This window comes from Oncorhynchus gorbuscha, linkage group LG12, assembly GCF_021184085.1.
Source record: "Oncorhynchus gorbuscha isolate QuinsamMale2020 ecotype Even-year linkage group LG12, OgorEven_v1.0, whole genome shotgun sequence".
Lineage (NCBI taxonomy): Eukaryota > Metazoa > Chordata > Actinopteri > Salmoniformes > Salmonidae > Oncorhynchus > Oncorhynchus gorbuscha.
The window spans coordinates 25,627,827-25,643,322 of NC_060184.1; the positions used below are offsets into that span (position 1 = coordinate 25,627,827).

At 51.2% G+C, this 15,496-nt stretch overlaps 1 protein-coding gene across 1 annotated transcript in view; it reads right to left on the reverse strand.

Annotated features, from left to right (window-relative positions):
• hivep2a (HIVEP zinc finger 2a) overlaps window positions 1–14,403 on the reverse strand; it is a 77,055-nt gene extending 62,652 nt beyond the window's left edge. Inside the window, 1 exon segment of the mRNA XM_046291617.1 lies at window positions 14,214–14,403. The gene's annotated coding sequence lies outside the window, so the exon portion shown is untranslated.
• Window positions 14,404–15,496: the final 1,093 nt, after the last annotated feature.

The window sequence follows — 15,496 nt, forward strand, 5'->3', positions numbered from 1 at the left end:
GATTTCAGCTCTTGGAAATGCTACGACTTCAAGCAGATCCAGCTGTGGGGAACAGCCAGGCTGAACTATTACTGAATGATTGATACTCCTCTTGGTTAGGAACAGTTTGTTCCGGCTGCAAATTGTACTGCACTTTCATATGACACAACCAGAAATCTATCAACAGCTGCTAATCAGTTCTCCCCACTGGACAATCATATATTCCTCAGCCTCTGTTTAATAACTGGCAGTGCTAATCAAATTGGAGCACTCTTCCAAAAGTTGCAACACCCGTCATGCAAACGTACACAAAACACATTTCACCCAATTATACGCCATTTCAGCTGCAAATTACCAGAAGCAGATCTATCTGAGAGAGGGAGAGAGAGAGAGAGAGAGAGAGAGAGAGAGAGAGAGAGAGAGAGAGAGAGAGAGAGAGAGAGAGAGAGAGAGAGAGAGAGAGAGAGAGAGAGAGAGAGAGAGAGAGAGAGAGAGAGCGAGAGAGGGGAGAGAGAGCGAGAGAGGGAGAGAGAGAGAGAGAGAGAGAGAGAGAGAGAGAGAGAGAGAGAGAGAGAGAGAGAGAGAGAGAGAGAGAGAGAGAGAGAGAGAGAGAGAGAGAGAGAGAGAGAGAGAGAGAGAGAGAGAGAGAGAGGGAGAGCGAGAGCGAGAGAGAGAGAGCAAGAGAGAGCGAGAGAGAGACAGGGAAAGGGAGAGAATGGGTGAGGTAGCATACCAGTGTTTAATTCCACCATTAAAGTGGTCATGAAGGGGCCACCCTGGGCCGTGTAGGCATGGGCCTCCCTCCCCCTCCTCCTTGGGCCCAGATGCCCCCCAACCAGGAATGCACGGGGCCCTGGATCTGTACAGCCCCCTTAGCTGAATGCCCCCCTGCAGCTACATCACGCCAGAGCTTTAAAGGAATTTCCTACTTTCATATAACATTGATAACGGGATGTGTACACAGCGGGAACGGAAAATCGGAGGTGCGTTACGAGGTTTCACATTCCTCCTTCTCCATGGGCCAGACACAACTGCCACACATCTGTTGTACCTCTCAGAAGTCTCTCACTACTCTCTGTGTGTGTGTGTGTGTGTGTGTGTGTGTGTGTGTGTGTGTGTGTGTGTGTGTGTGTGTGTGTGTGTGTGTGTGTGTGTGTGTGTGTGTGTGTGTGTGTGTGTGTGTGTGTGTGTGTGTGTGTGTGTGTGTGTGTGTGTGTGTGTGTGTGTGTGTGTGTGTGTGTGTGTGTGTGTGTGTGTCGCATGAGGTATCCTCATAAGTAACACCCTGGTGTTTGTTTATTAAGTGTTTTCATGGAGAGGAAGTCCGACTCCAGTCAAAGGTTTGTGGGTAGAGCTGACAGACAGACAGCTGGAAGGATTCGGTAAAAACCTCAACTCTAAACACATATGTATGAATGGCTGACCCCACAAGTCAAATGCACACCATCTTCCACTGCCACTACAGTCACACACAAAATATGGCACCAACAATGGACATATCGGTCTGGGGTGTGAGAATACCACACCGACGGAATGTTACACTGGTATGATCATTGGAATCTGATCTGTGCTGTACTTTACAATACATCATCATGTTATTAGCAACAGTAGTAATAACACTACTTATTTCCCCTATTGTGTCAAAAAGCCACAAAGAAAATTCCAGCCTGTTTCCAGAGCTTGTGCCCTGTTCGTGTAATTCTCCAGCTTAATATCTTAACACAAACTTGGCCTTTGTACCGTTGGGAGCGTCAAGCAGAACCAGATAGCAGATTTTCCCTCCGGCTCTGGTCTCTACAGATGACCTATGCTGAGGTTGGCCACACTCAGGGCCCAGTTTTTCAAACGTTATCTATCTGGATTCTGCCTATCAGAGAGGATTACATGCATAGAAATAGAATGAATAAAGTGGACAAATCATTGACTCGAATGGGGACTCTGGTTCTATTTCAATGCATTTAGTCCTATCCGATAGACAAAATAGATAACTTAGAAAAAGTGGGCCCACGGGTTTCACCGGGTGACACACAGACACAATATCTGGTTTCTCCCATGACTGCTGATACATTGCATCACTTCCTCTCTTCCTTTTGTCCTGCTCTTGAGGTTCCTCCTGTGTTTGGCTGAATACAGAGGAACCAGTAGCACATAGTTACTGCTGGGTGACAAAAACACTCAGACCAAACACCACTGGATGTCTCATCATCCGTGTAGAAATATTCCAGACATAATGAATTTCATAGGTGAGTAAGAGAGAGTCGTTTCAGAGGACAGAGCCCTAAGAGGGCTGAGCAGCCTTGTTCTATCCGCCTGTCATCATCACAACTGACCTCCCGACAGTGTTTGCATGTGGTTCAAACAGACAGTCAGGCCAGTGTGTCGGGTTGTGTTGTACACTGGGCTACTGTAAGGCTGGGGGCAGTGTGTCGGGTTGTGTTTGTACACTGGGCTACAGTAAGGCTGGGGGCAGTGTGTCGGGTTGTGTTGTACACTGGGCTACTGTAAGGCTGGGGGCAGTGTGTCGGGTTGTGTTTGTACACTGGGCTACAGTAAGGCTGGGGGCAGTGTGTCGGGTTGTGTTGTACACTGGGCTACTGTAAGGCTGGGGGCAGTGTGTCGGGTTGTGTTTGTACACTGGGCTACAGTAAGGCTGGGGGCAGTGTGTCGGGTTGTGTTGTACACTGGGCTACTGTAAGGCTGGGGGCAGTGTGTCGGGTTGTGTTTGTACACTGGGCTACAGTAAGGCTGGGGGCAGTGTGTCGGGTTGTGTTGTACACTGGGCTACTGTAAGGCTGGGGGCAGTGTGTCGGGTTGTGTTTGTACACTGGGCTACAGTAAGGCTGGGGGCAGTGTGTCGGGTTGTGTTGTACACTGGGCTACTGTAAGGCTGGGGGCAGTGTGTCGGGTTGTGTTTGTACACTGGGCTACAGTAAGGCTGGGGGCAGTGTGTCGGGTTGTGTTGTACACTGGGCTACTGTAAGGCTGGGGGCAGTGTGTCGGGTTGTGTTTGTACACTGGGCTACAGTAAGGCTGGGGGAAGTGTGTCGGGTTGTGTTGTACACTGGGCTACTGTAAGGCTGGGGGCAGTGTGTCGGGTTGTGTTTTGTGTTGTACACTGGGCTACTGTAAGGCTGGGGGCAGTGTGTCGGGATGTGTTGTGTTGTACACTGGGCTACTGTAAGGCTGGGGGCAGTGTGTCGGGTTGTGTTGTGTTGTACACTGGGCTACTGTAAGGCTGGGGGCAGTGTGTCGGGTTGTGTTGTGTTGTACACTGGGCTACAGTAAGGCTGGGGGCAGTGTGTCGGGTTGTGTTGTGTTGTACACTGGGCTACTGTAAGGCTGGGGGCAGTGTGTCGGGTTGTGTTGTACACTAGGCTACTGTAAGGCTGGAGGTAGTGTGTGGGGTTGTGTTGTACACTGAGCTACTGTAAGGCTGGGGGCAGTGTGTCGGGTTGTGTTGTACACTGGGCTACTGTAAGGCTGGGGGCAGTGTGTGTCGTGTTGTGTTGTACACTGAGCTACTGTAAGGCTGGGGGCAGTGTGTCGGGTTGTGTTGTACACTGAGCTACTGTAAGGCTGGGGGCAGTGTGTGTCGTGTTGTGTTGTACACTGAGCTACTGTAAGGCTGGGGGCAGTGTGTGTCGTGTTGTGTTGTACACTGAGCTACTGTAAGGCTGGGGGCAGTGTGTCGGGTTGTGTTGTACACTGGGCTACTGTAAGGCTGGGGGCAGTGTGTGTCGTGTTGTGTTGTACACTGAGCTACTGTAAGGCTGGGGGCAGTGTGTGTCGTGTTGTGTTGTACACTGAGCTACTGTAAGGCTGGGGGCAGTGTGTCGGGTTGTGTTGTACACTGGGCTACTGTAAGGCTGGGGGCAGTGTGTGTCGTGTTGTGTTGTACACTGAGCTACTGTAAGGCTGGGGGTAGTGTGTCGGGTTGTGTTGTACACTGGGCTGCTGTAAGGCTGGGGGCAGTGTGTCGGGTTGTGTTGTACACTGAGCTACTGTAAGGCTGGGGGCAGTGTGTCGGGTTGTGTTGTACACTGAGCTACTGTAAGGCTGGGGGCAGTGTGTCGTGTTGTGTTGTACACTGAGCTACTGTAAGGCTGGGGGCAGTGTGTCGGGTTGTGTTGTACACTGAGCTACTGTAAGGCTGGGGGCAGTGTGTCGGGTTGTGTTGTACACTGAGCTACTGTAAGGCTGGGGGCAGTGTGTCGGGTTGTGTTGTACACTGAGCTACTGTAAGGCTGGGGGCAGTGTGTTGGGTTGTGTTGTACACTGAGCTACTGTAAGGCTGGGGGCAGTGTGTCGGGTTGTGTTGTACACTGAGCTACTGTAAGGCTGGGGACAGTGTGTCGGGTTGTGTTGTACACTGAGCTACTGTAAGGCTGGGGGCAGTGTGTGGGGTTGTGTTGTACACTGGGCTACTGTAAGGCTGGGGGCAGTGTGTCGGGTTGTGTTGTACACTGGGCTACTGTAAGGCTGGGGGCAGTGTGTGGGGTTGTGTCGTACACTGAGCTACTGTAAGGCTGGGGGCAGTGTGTGGGGTTGTGTTGTACACTGAGCTACTGTAAGGCTGGGGGCAGTGTGTGGGGTTGTGTTGTACACTGAGCTACTGTAAGGCTGGGGGCAGTGTGTGGGGTTGTGTTGTACACTGGGCTACAGTAAGGCTGGGGGCAGTGTGTCGGGTTGTGTTGTACACTGAGCTACTGTAAGGCTGGGGGCAGTGTGTGGGGTTGTGTTGTACACTGGGCTACAGTAAGGCTGGGGGCAGTGTGTGGGGTTGTGTTGTACACTGAGCTACTGTAAGGCTGGGGGCAGTGTGTCGGGTTGTGTTGTACACTGAGCTACTGTAAGGCTGGGGGCAGTGTGTGGGGTTGTGTTGTACACTGGGCTACAGTAAGGCTGGGGGCAGTGTGTGGGGTTGTGTTGTACACTGAGCTACTGTAAGGCTGGGGGCAGTGTGTCGGGTTGTGTTGTACACTGGGCTACTGTAAGGCTGGGGGCAGTGTGTCGGGTTGTGTTGTACACTGGGCTACTGTAAGGCTGGGGGCAGTGTGTGGGGTTGTGTTGTACACTGAGCTACTGTAAGGCTGGGGGCAGTGTGTGGGGTTGTGTTGTACACTGAGCTACTGTAAGGCTGGGGGCAGTGTGTCGGGTTGTGTTGTACACTGAGCTACTGTAAGGCTGGGGGCAGTGTGTCGGGTTGTGTTGTACACTGAGCTACTGTAAGGCTGGGGGCAGTGTGTTGGGTTGTGTTGTACACTGAGCTACTGTAAGGCTGGGGGCAGTGTGTGGGGTTGTGTTGTACACTGAGCTACTGTAAGGCTGGGGGCAGTGTGTGGGGTTGTGTTGTACACTGGGCTGCTGTAAGGCTTGGGGCAGTGTGTGGGGTTGTGTTGTACACTGAGCTACTGTAAGGCTGGGGGCAGTGTGTTGGGTTGTGTTGTACACTGAGCTACTGTAAGGCTGGGGGCAGTGTGTCGGGTTGTGTTGTACACTGAGCTACTGTAAGGCTGGGGGCAGTGTGTCGGGTTGTGTTGTACACTGAGCTACTGTAAGGCTGGGGGCAGTGTGTTGGGTTGTGTTGTACACTGAGCTACTGTAAGGCTGGGGGCAGTGTGTTGGGTTGTGTTGTACACTGAGCTACTGTAAGGCTGGGGGCAGTGTGTCGGGTTGTGTTGTACACTGAGCTACTGTAAGGCTGGGGGCAGTGTGTTGGGTTGTGTTGTACACTGAGCTACTGTAAGGCTGGGGACAGTGTGTTGGGTTGTGTTGTACACTGAGCTACTGTAAGGCTGGGGGCAGTGTGTCGGGTTGTGTTGTACACTGGGCTACTGTAAGGTTGAGGGGCAGTGTGTTGGGTTGTGTTGTACACTGAGCTACTGTAAGGCTGGGGACAGTGTGTTGGGTTGTGTTGTACACTGAGCTACTGTAAGGCTGGGGGCAGTGTGTGGGGTTGTGTTGTACACTGAGCTACTGTAAGGCTGGGGGCAGTGTGTGGGGTTGTGTTGTACACTGAGCTACTGTAAGGCTGGGGGCAGTGTGTTGGGTTGTGTTGTATACTGAGCTACTGTAAGGCTGGGGGCAGTGTGTCGGGTTGTGTTGTACACTGAGCTACTGTAAGGCTGGGGGCAGTGTGTCGGGTTGTGTTGTACACTGAGCTACTGTAAGGCTGGGGACAGTGTGTTGGGTTGTGTTGTACACTGAGCTACTGTAAGGCTGGGGGCAGTGTGCTATCTCCTTTCTCACATGCTTTCTCTATGCACCCGTGGGCACCACTCACTCACCCCCTCACTACTGCTGTTTTTAAACCAGTGTTAGAGACAACGGGTTCTGTTTCTCCTCTCGCTGGTGTTTTCCTCAGTCTATCTTCATGTCTCTATGCTGTCTAAGTCAGCTGGTAAATCCTACTGGACAGTTACTATTCATGGGTGTAAAATTCCCTCCACTTTACTTCACCAAGGGAGCAATTCTGCTGTCAGTTTCTCATCCCTAGTAGTTAGATCCCTGTCACTCTCTCTCTCCTACTCTTACTCTCTCTGTCTCTACCGCACTCTCTCCATTTCTGCTTCCCACTCTCTCCTTCCCTTTGTCTCTCTGCTGCACACAACAACCATGCAACCCCACAGACCCAGCTAACGATGAACTAGTCTCCAGGCATTTCCCTCCACTATCACTCTGGACCTACAGAAAAAATAAATGGAAAAACAATAATAATACTATATATACTTGTAATATCTGGTTTATAGGAAAATAAGGGGGATCATTGAAATGACGACATCCATATGCATAAGTCCACAGTTATTTTTATGGAGGTTTGGGTCCACCTGTGCTATGAGTAATGCAGGCCGACTGGTTTTCCAGACTTAAATGAGCGGTGCAGCAGCAGTTGTCTCTGGAAGCGAGCGAGCGAGCGAGAGAGAGAGAGAGAGAGAGAGAGAGAGAGAGAGAGAGAGAGAGAGAGAGAGAGAGAGAGAGAGAGAGAGAGAGAGAGAGAGAGAGAGAGAGAGAGAGAGAGAGAGAGAGAGAGAGAGAGAGAGAGAGAGAGAGAGAGAGAGAGAGAGAGAGAGAGAGAGAGAGAGAGAGAGAGAGAGAGAGAGAGAGAGAGAGAGAGAGAGAGAGAGAGAGAGAGAGAGAGAGAGAGAGAGAGAGAGAGAGAGAGAGAGAGAGAGAGAGAGAGAGAGAGAGAGAGAGAGAGAGAGAGAGAGAGAGAGAGAGAGAGAGAGAGAGAGAGAGAGAGAGAGAGAGAGAGAGAGAGAGAGAGAGAGAGAGAGAGAGAGAGAGAGAGAGAGAGAGAGAGAGAGAGAGAGAGAGCAAGAGAGAGAGAGAGCGAGAGAGAGAGAGAGAGCGAAAGAGAGAGAGAGAGAGCGAAAGAGAGAGAGAGAGAGCGAGAGAGCGACAGAGAGAGAGAGCGAGAGAGCGAGAGAGAGAGAGAGGGAGAGAGAGAGAGAGAGAGAGAGAGAGAGAGAGAGAGAGAGAGAGAGAGAGAGAGAGAGAGAGAGAGAGAGAGAGAGAGAGAGAGAGAGAGAGAGCGAGAAGATTAGTGAGTCTGAACAAACGAACTGCAGACAGGAAGCTTGGTCGCGCCAGTGACTGGATCATTTCAGAGGGATTTCGTTTACGAGAGCTGAAGCTGATCCTACTATAGTTCACGAAGCCTCTCTCTCAACTTAAGGCTATGTAGTGTAAAATACTGAGTGCTAACAAAGTGCTACCTTTCTAGCGGTTAGCCTGCTAGCTTTGTTCAGCCATGGATGAGTAGCCTGACTGTGCCACAATGAGCCCCAGCACTGGAGCTCCATTCTGGGCTTGAGTCCCTGCCTCCAGTCCCCTTTCTGTGGGTGTGGGGGATCAGAGTGGATGTGGCGAGGAACAAGACTGGGTGGACAGGTGGCACCACCTGGAGATGAAGTGTTTACACCATGGAACACAGTCCCACGCTTTCCTGGCCACATTACAATATCTCTCTCTCACCTCTACATGGAGCCTCTCATTCATTACCTCTCTTTCACCTTCCTCTCTCTCTCTGCATGTCCTTTCAGCCTGCCCTGGGCACTGTGTCCCGTGTCAGCGGGCCATCTGTCTGAGAAGCCCCCCAGCCCTGTCTTTTCACTTCCTCTGTGTGTGTCCGGGCCTGGAGCCTGGCCTCCCACTGCTGGGCAGTGCTGGCAGCAGGCTGTAATGACAGAGCACCAGCAGCTAGTCCTGGTCACACTGAGGGGTGCTGCCCTGCCAAACCACTGACATTAGCATTAGCATCTGTGCTAATCCTCCAATGTAGGCCAGGACCCAGCACCTCCAGCCTACCTGCCAGGATCTGGAAACAGCTAGCCTGACACAGCTAGCCAGACACACAGAACACATACACTAGGCTTCCTGATATGCTAACAGTGGCCAATGCTAGCCATACAAGCTCATCCCTAATCTTGAGGCTTACCTTCAGTCGATTTGAATTTGTGTGATTCACGCAAGCATTGTTGACAAAGGTCATATGTTTTTATGATTCATTGTTTTTGTTTGACAGTTGATCATATTCATATATTCATGTGTGTTCCAGTGCTTCATACTTGACTAATAGTAACCCATGGTAACTGTGTGAATACTGATTGTGAACACAATGGACAAGAGGCATGATGGACCTACTTCAGAGAGGTCCAATATGTTTTTGACTAAGAAATAGATTCACTGTCTTTTTCCCCTCACAACCCCTCTCTCTCCCCGTTTCCCCCTTTCCTCTCTCTCTCTCCCCGTTTCCCCCTTTCCTCTCTCTCTCTCTCTCTCTCTCTCTCTCTCTCTCTCTCTCTCTCTCTCTCTCTCTCTCTCTCTCTCTCTCTCTCTCTCTCCCGTTTCCCCTCTCTCTATCCCGTTTCCCCTCTCTCTAACCCGTTTCCCCTCTCTCTCTCTGTCTCTCTGTCTCTCTGTCTCTCTGTCTCTCTGTCTCTCTCTCTCTCCCCTCTCTCTAACCCGTTTCCCCTCTCTCTAACCCGTTTCCCCTCTCTCTAACCCGTTTCCCCCTCTCTCTCTCTCTCTCTCCCCGTTTCCCCCTCTCTCTCTCTCCCCGTTTCCCCCTCTCTCTCTCCCTTCCCGTTTCCCCTCTCTCCCTCTAACCCATTTCCCCTCTCTCTAACCCGCTTCCCCTCTCTCTAACCCATTTCCCCTCTCTCTAATCCATTTCCCCTCTCTCTCTCTCTCTCTCTCTCTCTCTCTCTCTCTCTCTCTCTCTCTCTCTCTCTCTCTCTCTCTCTCTCTCTCTCTCTCTCTCTCTCTCTAACTCGTTTCCCCCTCTCTCTCTCTCTCTCTCTCTCTCTCTCTCTCTCTCTCTCTCTCTCTCTCTCTCTCTCTCTCTCTCTCTCTCTCTCTCTCTCTAACCCGTTTCCCCTCTCTCGCTCTCTCTCTCTCTCTCTCTCTCTCTCTCTCTCTCTCTCTCTCTCTCTCTCTCTCTCTCTCTCTCTCTCTCTCTCTCTCTCTCGCTCACTAACCCATTTCCTCTCTATCTCTCTCACTCTAACCCGTTTCCCCTCTATCTCTCTCTCTCACCCGTTTCCCCTCTCTCTAACCCGTTTCCCCTTTCTCTCTCTCTCTCTCTAACCCGTTCCCCCCCCTCTCTCTCTCTCTCTCTCTCTCTCTCTCTCTCACTAATTCAATTTTTAAAAATATCTTAACTGTTAAGCACAGTGTGAGCACAAAGCCATGTTTGCCAAAGGCAGGGCTGTGTTTGGCTGCCTGCTGGGTATGAAGGGGGTAGGAGGCAGAGAGAGGGGAGCTTGCCCACCTACCAGGGCCTCGCTCTCTCTCTCACACACATTCTCTCTCGGGCCTGGCACCAATGGCTGCTGGACTGAAGGACAGAAGGTGTGAGGGGCTTAGACCCACTGCGCCCTGTCAGAGACCAGGACACAGGCATTCACTGGGAGAGGGAGGGAGGGAGGGAGGGAGGGAGGGAGGGAGGGGGAGGGAGGGAGGGAGGGAGGGAGGGAGGGAGGGAGGGAGGGAGGGAGGGAGGGAGGGAAATGGAGCAGAGGAGAGACAGAGCGCAAGAGAGTGAAAGAGAGAGGGAGAAGTGACCACCCCCACACATATTTAGTGTAACACTCATCCTCAGACACTACAGTCCAACAGGACACAGACTCCCCTCTCTAATCACCTCCACAACTACAACTACTGGACTGTCTGTCTGTCCTGACAACGTTCTTCACATGACCAGATGAATGCCACCCTCCTAATTCAGAATTCTCCATAAGAAGGAGATTTGGGGGTGAGACAAGCACAGCGTGTAGCTACAAGGGGAATTGTGAAAATAAGTTTGCCGCAATGCACCTCAATATAGTATTACTAGAACCGGGGATCCATTGATGATGATAATGCCTACAGTATGTGTGTGTTTCAAGGACTGATATATATTCGGCGAGGCCGATTTTGCTGCTTCCATTCAACCAGGCATCTGCTGTACAGCGGTTATGTGTGGGAGTATCCATTCAGCGGATAGCTCTTCAGAACGCGATCCTTAAAGGAAGTCGTGTTGGCTTCAGTAACTCTAGCTGTGTGGTTATGTTACTACCTACACCGAGAGGACCAGATATAGGTCATGTCGATAGAGGAAAACGTCAATACTGGAGCATACGACCAGCTAGGCTGCGTTACTATGCACAGTCACTCACTCTGTGGCCAAAGTCCTGTTCAGAACACACATACTTTTGAAAGAGAGAGAGAGTGAGAGAGAGAGAGAGAGAGAGAGAGAGAGAGAGAGAGAGAGAGAGAGAGAGAGAGAGAGAGAGAGAGAGAGAGAGAGAGAGAGAGAGAGAGAGAGAGAGAGAGAGAGAGACAGAGAGACAGAGAGTATGTTGTCTACCTCACTTGCTTTGGCAATGTTAACACATGTTTCCCATGCCAATAGAGCCCTTGAATTGAATTGAATTGAATTGAGAGAGAGAGAGACAGAGAGACAGAGAGACAGAGAGAAAGAGGAAGAAAGGGGAGAGAGAGAACTTGAGAGGGACAGAAAGAGAAGGAAAAAGACAGAGAGAGAGAAAGAGAGAGACAGAGAGAGAGACAGAGAGAGAGACAGAGAGAGAGACAGAGAGAGAGAGAGACAGACAGAGAGACAGAGAGACAGAGAGACAGAGAGACAGACAGACAGACAGACAGACAGACAGACAGACAGACAGACAGACAGACAGACAGACAGACAGACAGAGACAGAGACAGAGAGAGAGAGAGAGAGAGAGAGAGAGAGAGAGAGAGAGAGAGAGAGAGAGAGAGAGAGAGAGAGAGAGAGAGAGAGAGAGAGAGAGAGAGAGAGAGAGAGAGAGAGAGAGAGAGAGAGAGAGAGAGAGAGAGAGAGAGAGAGAGAGAGAGAGAGAGAGAGAGAAAGGAGTGCTAAAAGTGCTGACATGTTGATTTACTTCCTCCTCTGAATCAGACAGCTGAACGAACGCTCCTTGGACAAGGTCACTGAGGATCACGCGTCTCAGGTTAACACACTGAACCCATCCACCTGGATATTACACTACAGCAGACAGAGACAGGACACTGCACAAGGACAGCCCTTCTCCCTAATGTCCCCCTGTTCCCTTCTCCTACAGTAGTGGGGTGGGGTTGAAGCCCGAAGGTAGAGAGAGGGAGGGATCTGTATACCCAGCCAGATAGCGGTTTGGATACGACAGAGAAATGGAGACTTCATTTTATCCATCGAACGTACTTGGCGTTTGCTGCTAGTGTGGTCACAGAACTGTATATACTCTATATTTCTTCATTCCTTTATTTTTATTTTGTGGATTTGGGTGTATTGTTTTGAAGTGTCAGGTATTACTGCACTGTTGGAGCTAGAAACATAAGCATTTTGCTGCACCAGATCTGATTTGATTTATGTGCTGTCGCCAACACCGTGTCACGTTTTGCAAAGGCACGGAACATGAAAAAAGGAGAGCATGAAATAAGCACAAACTGATCTGCTACCAGGCTAGTCGAAACCTGGGTGAAGTACATGAGGTGAACACTTCCCCCAAAAATACATACATAGACATAGGCTACTGAATGTAAAATCATTCCCAGCGGAGGTCATGGATGTGGGAGCGAACGAGTAGCAATACAGCAGATGGCAGTAAGGCCTCTCTGCACAGTAGACCATTGTAGAGTAGAGGGAGTGGGACTGACTGTTTCACTCACTGTAGAAAGGTCTGGGAGCAAGCAGCAAACACAGAGTTAGATAGATGGAAAAACAAAGTTAGTTCGGAGACCCCCTTCACACTGTTGGGGATCCAGGGAGATCTTTATCACGCACGCACACGCACACGCACATGCACACGCACAGGCTTGAGGGTAATCAAATAATAGCAAACAGAAAACAAGCAACAACAAATGCAGTATCCAAAACCTGCACACAATTACTGGCCTGTCCCGCTGCCAAGAGAGGGCAACTGATAAAGCAGGGTCCGTATCAGGTGGTTCCCAATTGTAACCCTGTAACCATAGTGGTGGCTGTTTAATGTAGCCCTGCATCACATTACCCCGCGCACTTTGAGGGCTAATGGGATCCAACTTGGGTGGGTAATTGGATTGGCCCCCAATGATAGACAGACAAACAGACAGACGGACACTATACAGACAGACACTATATAGACAGACACATGACCAACACGCCCCATCACCCCACCATAACGACGTGGTAGAGTGGTACTCACCGCTCCCTCTCTCTGCCCTGTCAGGATGCTGACGTACAGCACTATACACAGGGCAAACACTAGCAATAGCATGCCCAGACATCCCTTCCATAACTTCCTGGTATTAGGATTAGGATGTTGAGTCTCTTAAAATGTATCTCCACACTGTTGAGAGACAGTAGGAGACCAGACAGGGGGCCTACAGTGAGGGAGAGGGTGTCCTCGAGACATGCCCGTGCAAAAATGCCCCCCCCAAACCCCCTGAAGCACTGTGAGCTGCGGCGACACACATTATAAATCGTCTGAGAATTAGAGAATGGAAAAATAGTTTAGCACACTTAGCAGAGGCACGAGTCCTCATTCCACAGGTGCCAGATAGGGGCATTAAAGTTCTCTTCTCCGCAGAAAGACAGACAGAGGGAGAAAAAGACAAGAGAGAGAGTGCATAAGAGGAATCTCTCTGGCTGACTGAGGACAGAAGGGAGAGAGAGGAGAGGAGAGGAGAGAGAGGAGAGGAGAGGAGAGGAGGGAGGGAGGGAGGGAGGGTTGATAAAAAAGGACCCAGCCATGGAAGCTAATTTCAAGGTTGTGGTAATCTCACCCCTGGGCCCCAGATGATGGAGTCTGGGGTTGGGGTTGTTGTTGTTGGGGTGGTGTATGTCATTAGGCATGCAGAGCGGCAAGAAGATAAGCTTTTCCGAAAACAACAACTTTGAAATAGTGTGTGTTTGCATGCGTGTGTGTGTGTGTGTGGTGTGTGTGTGTGCGTGCGTGAGGCACGAGTGTGTGTATATGTGGTGTTTCCCTGCCTTATCACCAGGACCTTCCCTCACATAACAAGTTATTCCAGTATGATAACACACACACAGAGTGAGGCAGACAGACAGGCCCGCAAGCGAGTCAGTGGCTTGGGGTGTTGGGCTGGAAAACGTACTTGTTATGTGAGATTTAGAACAGGTGAGATTTAGAACAGGTGAGAATTAAAACAGACAGCAGCGGCTTGGGGATGGAGGAGGTGGGAGGCTTCGCAGTGCCACGCTCATCTGCGGAGCCCGGGGGGGGGTTGTGAATGGATGTTTTACAGCTACCCTTCCTCCCTCCTCAGGCTGCCGCACGGACTAAACAACAAGTGCCTCACCACTGGGGAGGAGAGCTAGAGAACAGGAGGATGAAGTAGGGAGGGAGGGAGGGACGTGCTCTGCGGAGCGAAGAAGAGGTCAGGTTATGTCATAGTTTCTCGCTTATCTCAGTCTCTTTAAATACCTGCCAGGGCTGTGCAAACAAGCCGTCGGTAGACAGAGCCCCTGCAGCCCAGGCCAGCCCCATCTGTCACACACACAAATACACACGCACAGTGACGGCTGTATCGCCACGACAACACACAGCAGACAGCTTGTACCAAAACACAGAGAAGAAGGCTGTGTATGGTGGAGATCCAACAGCCACTGTCATCCTCCATTCAGTTTACAAACACACTGACAACAAGGGAATCACTTCTCAGCAGCATCACCACAGAGAGGGAGAGAGAGAGATGAGGTAGAGAAAAGGAGAGGGAGAAATGGTATGTCTACATACCTGGGTATATCAGCTCCCCAGTCCCACAACATCTCCGGTCACCAACAGCAATCCTCTGGGGTGAAACTTTTCCTGTCCATTCTCCGGGGTCACCGATAGAAAGCCAAAACAGCGGGGCCAAACTCCCATCAATCAGAATAGCCACTCACTGGTGGTGAGAGCGTATGCCTGCTCGGAGACCTACTGATGTAAGCTAGTCACCAGAGAAAATACCCAGTCAGTCGTGACGCATATCCAGGATCAGAAATAGCAATAGGGCCCCCAGAGGGATTATACAACAGACTACATTTAGAGGACCTTCCACTGGCCCACAGAGCAGGAAGGCAGGCAGTGCTCATGCTCGTTCTCTCTCTCTCGCCTGCCTACCGGCTGGCCTGCCTGCCTGCCCTCTCCTTGCTGGCTCCACAGTCTTTTTTTACAAAGTAAGATGACATTTTCCTAAGCAAGACATGACCACAAATAGAGGGGTCAAGTGAAAGACAGCAGTTATGGGGTGGAGCGGCAGGAGCAGGGCTGTTGCCGGCTGCTTCTCTCTCTCTAAGTGTTGTATTGTTATGACACAGCAGCACAACCTTATCAGGCTGGCCTGGCGGGCGACACCACACTACAGCAGTCTGGACACACACCACCTCTGACCCCCCGGGGGTTGTCCTATCCAAAAGCGAGTGTGTCCTGTCAAAGAGCGAGCCATAACATGGTATCCCTCTACTCTCCCTCCTTCCCTCTTCCCCTCCTGCCCTGCTTCCCCTGCCGCCTCCCCCTCCCCACTCCTCCTCCTCCTCTTCCCTAGCTCTATAAATAACTTGCCAGGCTAATAGTGAAAAATGGCCTCAGAGATGTGTTTTCTCCGGCCCAATCCCCTGCTCTCCGGTCAACGATATGATTCGCTCCTGTGGTGCTCCTTCAGTGCGTGGCTACCGCCACATTACTGGCCATGAAGAGTGACATTGGGACAGAGCTGCACTGGGACAGGGCAGCATTGGGACAGGGCAGCACTGGGACAGGGCGGCACTGGGACAGGGCAGCATTGGGACAGGGCAGCATTGGGACAGGACTGCACTGGGACAGGGCAACATTGGGACAGGACTGCACTGGGACAGGGCAAAATTGGGACAGGGCAGCACTGGGACAGGACTGCACTGGGACAGGGCAGCATTGGGACAGGACTGCACTGGGACAGGGCAACATTGGGACAGGGCTACACTGGGACAGGGCAGCATTGGGACAGGGCGGCACTGGGACAGGGCAGCACTGGGACAGGGAAGCATTGGGACAGGGAAGCA